Consider the following 7,500-nt stretch of genomic DNA (forward strand, 5'->3'; position numbering starts at 1 on the left):
TACTCTCTCACTCGACGCCATACTGCAATCTCGTAGTCTTGTCCGCAACAGTGCGTCAGCAGGCCACGTGACCGGACATTTTGGCCGCGCGATTCAAATACCAACTTTAATTAAGAGCAAAATCGCACAACTTTCGGGCGTTATAAAATTGCCAATTTTTTTCAAACATGATTCAAACTTCGGAAAAGTGTCTCCAGAATGTTGAACTTTCAAAATATTAAAGAACTGATTTCGCTTCATATGCACTTTAAAGTCCTCATTAGAACTTTCAACAAGGCATTGCGGTTCGCTGCTTATCGAGGTAAGCGTATGAGCAATATTTCCAATTAATTGTGAAACTCAAGAGGTACTTCCGTCTATTAAATCTCTTGAACAAAAGGTAATAAATCGACAATGTTATATGTTCCTGTTTACTCACAGTGCTTCTACCTTGCTCCAGTGATGGAATGATGTTCCTTCCGGTGCGTCATATCCGGCTTTCACCCAAATGAGACTATTTCAACCACTTGTTAGTTTTTTTCGTGACCAAAACGTTTTTTCCACGGTCACATCACTGTCGTTGTCTTTGATGTAATCGTGTTCCATTTCAGCAGGATCCCAACTGAAAGCTGAGGATATTATTCACCGCTGTAACAAATCATCAGTGACAGGTAAGTCATTTTCCTCTCTCGTCCCGATCTTTCCTGGCTAGGTTCAGAACAACGGAAAACAGAGCAAACAAGCGGAAACTGTTCAATCTAAGCTCGCTCTGCACTTATTTGTAACATTTTGTGAATTCTATGACTTCAAAGAAGATAGACTTGGAATTGTCTGTTAGATACCATCCGTGGAGGATAGTCGTTGGGTAAGTTAAATTGCATCCAGGCTTGAGTATAACTTGATGCACTATCTACACTGTTAACGGCATCATTAAATTAAAGAGCTGAGATTAATTCGAAGGCCCCGGGAGGGGGGGGGACTCCCATATGGAACAGACCGGGATGCTCGTCGGAAAGTTTGAATTTAACCCCTAAAGGAGACCCCCCCCCCCCCCGGGAATGAAGACCCCGACCAATCGCCTCTTTGGTAAAATTAACTATCAACTGTGTCATTCACTGCCTCATGCTATTTCGTGTTTTTAAGTCGATACAGTTGCGACGGAATGAACGTTTCTCAAGTCAAACACCTCATAAAATCCGGTCATGCATACAAACGACTCTAATTTTGCCTAAGGCATGTTTAGTACATGAAGAATGAGGTAGACACATGCAATTGTATTTGTTACTGAAAGTGTAAACGCGAAGGTCTCTTATATGGGTTATTTCTCCAGCATCGAAACGTCCGGGCGAAACGTCCTTATTCATTTTGTGTGGAACCGGACGTATTTCCTTCCGTGGTTTCTCAGTGTTCGCAGGCTACCTTCATGTCGTCGTCTGTAAATCAGTGTAAATAGACCTGTCAAAAATCTCTTTTGATTAATCGAACAAGCTTTGCATGGTTTTAAGTTTTTCGATGATATTTTTTGTAAGGTCTTTAAGCTAACTCTTGCTCGCTTAAATTCCTACTTCAGTCTTGGGTAAACTTTTCGTATTTCACGCTTTTGATTTTGAATCAACATGTCTCAGTGTAATATTACAAGTTGCAAACTGATTAAAGAATTTCATCACATTCTCAGGACTACTGACAACAACACTCGCCAAGTCGCTCGTTGAAAATGGGGTGATATTGCAACGGCTCCCCCTTCCCTCCACACTCATTTTGACCGCAAAACAAAATTTTCTCTATACGCTTTTCATATGACTCGTACGGTGACATGTGTACGTATAAAATTGCAATGTATTGGTATCAGACCGGCTTCAATCGAATCGGCGTAAAAACTATGGCAACTATGAGCGTAGTACGAGAAATCCCGCACTCACTTTCACGTGTCACGGAGTTCTTTGATCAAGCTCGTAAATGGCTGCGTCTCGTGAAAGTTTGCTAAATTCGCCATATGATTTTCATTTGAAGTGTCAGTTATGCGACAAATAACTGACAACGAAACACTCTTCCGCTACAGTAGTTCTTTTCACTTGTCTCAACATATTTTGTGGCTTTACGACCTTTTTCCTGAAAACTCCGAGCTTTTATTGATTAGCCTTGAAAGAAGGGAAACTGACCATAGTTTGGTCCACAACCGAAGTAAATTTAATGCGGGATGGATGTCACAAACTATTCCGCATAGCAGTATATATTCCGCAAAAAACTTTCCGGCCAATGCGGTAGTTTTGTGACGTCAATCCGTTATTGAAAGCAAAGCCTCTTTTCTACCAACGTGGATAAAATTACAGCTGGTTTTTATACAGTACAATATACGATCCTTTATTTAACGAGGGTAACACATTAACAGTAACCTCAAGCAGTTTTCCAACTAGTCAGGACAAAACATAAAACAGAGATTTGCAAGGTGAGTAATTCATTCAGTTATAAATTTAACTCAGTCGGTTGTGGACCAAACTATGTCCAGTTTCACTTCTTTCAAAGCCAATCAATAAAGCCGAAAGACGTGAGACGTTCATAAAGCAACACAATATGTCAGGGTCGAGTACAGGTACTGTGAAGCTATGGACACCTTTACAAGGTCATGGGACTTCGACAACAACTGGGTTTGTCCGCCACCTCACCTTGTTCCTCGGACTCTGAGGCACATGCGATCGTGCTGCGCGCAAGGCACTTTGATCGTTCCGCTTTGGCGTTCTGCTCCATTTTGGCCTCTACTTACATCGAACGGTTCTCATCTGGCTCATTTTGTTGAAGATTGGGTGGACCTGCCCCCCTTGAAGACGACTTTTTGCACGGGTCGCCACAGCTCTGATGTTTTTGGCAGAGAGAATCTTAATTTTAGGGCTTTGGCTGTTCGTATTAATTTCAGATCTGTGCGGTTTTTTATTACTGGTTTTTGCACTAGAGATCAAGGTTGTTGCTCTCAGTGTTCATCGGCTTAGTTGGGTAAGTGTTTTATTTATTTATTTATTTATTTATTTTTTTTGGGGGGGTACCTTTATAGTTTTCTTTTGTTTTTGTTTTTTCAGTGAGTTGATGGCATCGAATGGTCTGAGGTCAGTGGGAGGCCTTCAGGTAGCCAGTGGGTGGCTGATGCAGACCCCTTTAGGATTATTTGTTTTAGCCAGTGGGTGGCTTGCACGTAGCCAGTGGGTGGCTTACGTCAATTCTATTGGCTTTATTTGTTATAGCCAGTGGGTGGTTTACACAGATTCTATTGGCGTTATTTGTTCTTTGCTATAGCCAGTGGGTGGCTTACGTGATTTTATTGGCGTTATTTGTTATAGCCAGTGGGTGGCCTGTTCAGATCCGTTGTTATTATGTGTCCTAGCCAGTGGGTGGCTCGCTTAGTTCCTTTTAGTTTCATTTAGTTTTATTAGTTTTACTTGTTCTGCCAGTGGGTGGCCTAAGTGTAGCCAGTGGGTGGTATGCGCAGTTTTTTTTGTTGTTGTTGTTGTTGTTGTTGTTGTTGTTGTTGTTCTCATTTTTCCCGTTCTCGACCGCTCGTTGGGCAGCGCTTGGCTTGAAGCGAGCCGCACCCTAGGTTTGTGTGTTTTCTTGTTGGGACAAACTGAGATTTAGAGGAGAGCTCTACTTGTCGGATCGTCCAAAAATTTCTCTATTCACCAAATAGAAATCGGTCGAATAGAACTTCTGTTTTTTCCGATAGAATCCAGTTGACAGTATTGGACATGGATGGATGCCCGCTCGCTGAATTCTGATTGGTCAATTTAAATTTCAGTAGCTCTCGCGGTATGCAAGGATTGTACGCATGTTTTGACCGGTTCTCACTCGTGATCCGTTGGAGGACCGGCACGTAGATGATGTCCTGTATTTTGTTTCATTATGGTATAGAACAAAGACAATCCATTTTACCAGGAGTCCATCACCCAAGAGTACGAATTGGCCAAGTCCCCATCAGCGTCAGAAAAGTGTCTATTTTTAAACCTAGTTTCACGCGAAATTTTACTCCATTCAAACCCCTTGGGAATACAACATTTTCTTCAGGTATTTCCATATTATTAAATGTGAATGCTACATTATAATGCAAATACAATACACAAAGAATTAGTAATTTTCACATAACTCGCAATGCATTTCGTTTTCCCCACAAAATTTTGCATATTAAACTATTGTCAACTATTCCCAACTGCATTTGAAAACAATATATAGTTTATGCAAAATTGTGGGGAAAACAAAATACATTGCGGGTTATAAGAAAGTCGCTCATCTTAATTAAGGGCCGATTACATAAGCCGGGCAGCCCGGTTAGCCGGGATAAGTTTTAGCCCGGTATTACATGAGGTGAACCAGCCCGGCTAAGGCTAAATTTAGAATTTGTCGCGTGAAAAAAAAAAAGATAACAACGTGAAGAAGTGGAGAGACGTTTGTCTTGCTAAATTGTTATTAAAATTTATCACTCTTCAATTTAAAGAAGCCTTAAGGTTTTACTATCTTATACATCCTTAATTGAAACACAAGAAAACGACCGTTCCGTGGTCCATTTTGCTCTAAAGTGTAGTAAAGTGATTATAAATCGCTGGCCCGGCTAACCGGGCTGTCCCGGTGAACGCGATCACATGGAAAAATCTCAGCCCGCTTAGCCGGGATCTCGGCTTACCGGGCTGAGATTTTTCCATGTAATCGCAAACTTGATTTTTGGTTTATTTCTCAGACGTGCCGGGATCTCAGCCAAACGAGCCAGCCCGGCTCATGTAATCGGCCCCTAAGCCTGCGAGCAGAGACTCTTGAAGAAGAGGAAGAGGAAGGGACCTCTTCCAACCGCTTCGAATTTCTTTGTCGAGCTTGCGTTAAAAATTCAAAAGTACTCGGGTGTCAGTCACGTGTGACCAGCAACCGCAAAACCACAAAACTGAAACAAACATTCGGGATATATTGGAAAAATTCTGGCAAACACACGACAACCAAGGAATCATTGCTTGGAAACACAAGATAGTTCGTACTTTTAAAGTGCCATTTCATTTTCTACTGAAAAATTCAAAAGTTTCTGGCAGACTAAATACAAAGTAAATACTCATTTGAATTTAGACAGTTAAAGAATTTTAGCCCCGGTAGATTGAAATTGGGTTAGCCGATTTGGTCTATTGTTTAGACACTTTTCTGACGTTGATGGGGACAAACCTGATCCCAGATTCTTACTCTTGGGTAATGATTGACTCTTGATTTTACCGAGAAGACGTAATAATGTGATCAAAACATCAGTGATATTCAAATTTAATTAATTTGAATATTGTAATCATCCAACCTTAGCCCGATGGTGACCTCATTTGAAATATCGATTATTCATTGGTTTATCAGTTTTGACGTGCGCTGAAGACTTATGTGGTGTTTACATGCGAAAGTTGCAGCCTTTTTCGCTTCCTTCACTCACGGTTGTTTCCGTTGTGCTTTCAATTTCGTCGAATTCTTGGTCACAACCGTTTGTTAATGGCGTCAATGGACGGCAAATCATGCAGATGCAGGGAGTACAGATACCTTCAAATAGAAGCGTGCTGCGTATTTTATCCGTGTAAAAGCTAGGCTTTTGCAGCATCCAGATTATGGGTAAGATCTCCTGGATATACCCACCACGATTTTATCGTCTCGCATCCAGCAATCACTTTGCCATCGCTAGTTGGCGGATGTTGTGGCAAAATTAAGACAGCGTGGGAAAAAGGATCAACCACCGAAACTCCTTTTGGCTGTAAAACGTCGTTATAACTTTTTTTTTTTTTTTGGAAAATGCCCCAAATTTGGGTCGGTCGGACGACGCGAAACGGAGAAAAAAAGGGGATGTCCTTATGATGAACTGCCAATGCAACGGACTGCATAGTCGGCTAACTCAATGTTGTACCCAATTCAAATCTGCCGGGATTCAGTAATATTCTTTGTACATTGTATTTGCATGATAATGTTGCATTCATATTTAAGTGATATGGAAACACTTGGAACAAAACCTTTTTTTCCCAAAGGGTTTGAATTGGGTACAACATTGAGTTAGGCGATTAGGTCTATTTTCAAGTTTTTAAACTTGAATATTGTAATCATCCAGCCATATCACAAGGGACCCAGGTGTGACCTCGTTTTAAATTTCGTTTGTTGATCGGTTTATTTTTCACGTGAGTTACAGTTGACGTAATGGCCCCAGAAAAGCGCTTATCTGGAAAAGGGCTTCCTATCCATATAAGAGATAAAGCTCTGCATTTACCATAGTATAACAAAGGTTACCGAACAGAAGATTTATAAAGAAAATTAACTGATGTCCAACCGTGGAGTTATAAAGGAAAATTCTATCTCAATTCAGGACATATCATGGAACAGTTATTCCTTTGCAACTAGCGATGGCAAAGTGATTGCTGGATGCGAGACGATAAAATCGTGGTGGGTATATCCAGGAGATCTTACCCATAATCTGGATGCTGCAAAAGCCTAGCTTTTACACAGATAAAATACGCAGCACGCTTCTATTTGAAGGTATCTGTACTCCCTGCATCTGCATGATTTGCCGTCCATTGACGCCATTAACAAACGGTTGTGACCAAGAATTCGACGAAATTGAAAGCACAACGGAAACAACCGTGAGTGAAGGAAGCGAAAAAGGCTGCAACTTTCGCATGTAAACACCACATAAGTCTTCAGCGCACGTCAAAACTGATAAACCAATGAATAATCGATATTTCAAATGAGGTCACCATCGGGCTAAGGTTGGATGATTACAATATTCAAATTAATTAAATTTGAATATCACTGATGTTTTGATCACATTATTACGTCTTCTCGGTAAAATCAAGAGTCAATCATTACCCAAGAGTAAGAATCTGGGATCAGGTTTGTCCCCATCAACGTCAGAAAAGTGTCTAAACAATAGACCAAATCGGCTAACCCAATTTCAATCTACCGGGGCTAAAATTCTTTAACTGTCTAAATTCAAATGAGTATTTACTTTGTATTTAGTCTGCCAGAAACTTTTGAATTTTTCAGTAGAAAATGAAATGGCACTTTAAAAGTACGAACTATCTTGTGTTTCCAAGCAATGATTCCTTGGTTGTCGTGTGTTTGCCAGAATTTTTCCAATATATCTCGAATGTTTGTTTCAGTTTTGTGGTTTTGCGGTTGCTGGTCACACGTGACTGACACCCGAGTACTTTTGAATTTTTAACGCAAGCTCGACAAAGAAATTCGAAGCGGTTGGAAGAGGTCCCTTCCTCTTCCCGATTTCTAAGAATATCGAAGAGTCTCTGCTCGCAGGCTTAGGGGCCGATTACATGAGCCGGGCTGGCTCGTTTGGCTGAGATCCCGGCACGTCTGAGAAATAAACCAAAAATCAAGTTTGCGATTACATGGAAAAATCTCAGCCCGGTAAGCCGAGATCCCGGCTAAACGGGCTGAGATTTTTCCATGTGATCCCGTTCACCGGGACAGCCCGGTTAGCCGGGCCAGCGATTTATAATCACTTTACTACACTTTAGAGCAAAATGG

General features: G+C 41.1%; 1 protein-coding gene and 1 long non-coding RNA gene across 2 annotated transcripts in view; one reads left to right on the forward strand and one right to left on the reverse strand.

The window, feature by feature from the left end:
* The window catches only part of LOC137979561 (uncharacterized), an 8,387-nt gene extending 8,360 nt beyond the window's left edge, over positions 1 to 27 (reverse strand). The window contains exon 1 of the long non-coding RNA XR_011118361.1: positions 1 to 27. This exon is cut by the window's left edge and continues 123 nt beyond it. This is a non-coding gene — a long non-coding RNA (uncharacterized lncRNA).
* A 472-nt stretch (positions 28 to 499) lies between these two features.
* The window catches only part of LOC137979559 (uncharacterized), a 47,173-nt gene continuing 40,172 nt past the window's right edge, over positions 500 to 7,500 (forward strand). Inside the window, exon 1 of the mRNA XM_068826837.1 lies at positions 500 to 650. The gene's annotated coding sequence lies outside the window, so the exon portion shown is untranslated. The remainder of the gene's footprint in view (positions 651 to 7,500) is intronic.

This window comes from Montipora foliosa, chromosome 12, assembly GCF_036669935.1.
Source record: "Montipora foliosa isolate CH-2021 chromosome 12, ASM3666993v2, whole genome shotgun sequence".
In the NCBI taxonomy this organism is placed as follows: domain Eukaryota; kingdom Metazoa; phylum Cnidaria; class Anthozoa; order Scleractinia; family Acroporidae; genus Montipora; species Montipora foliosa.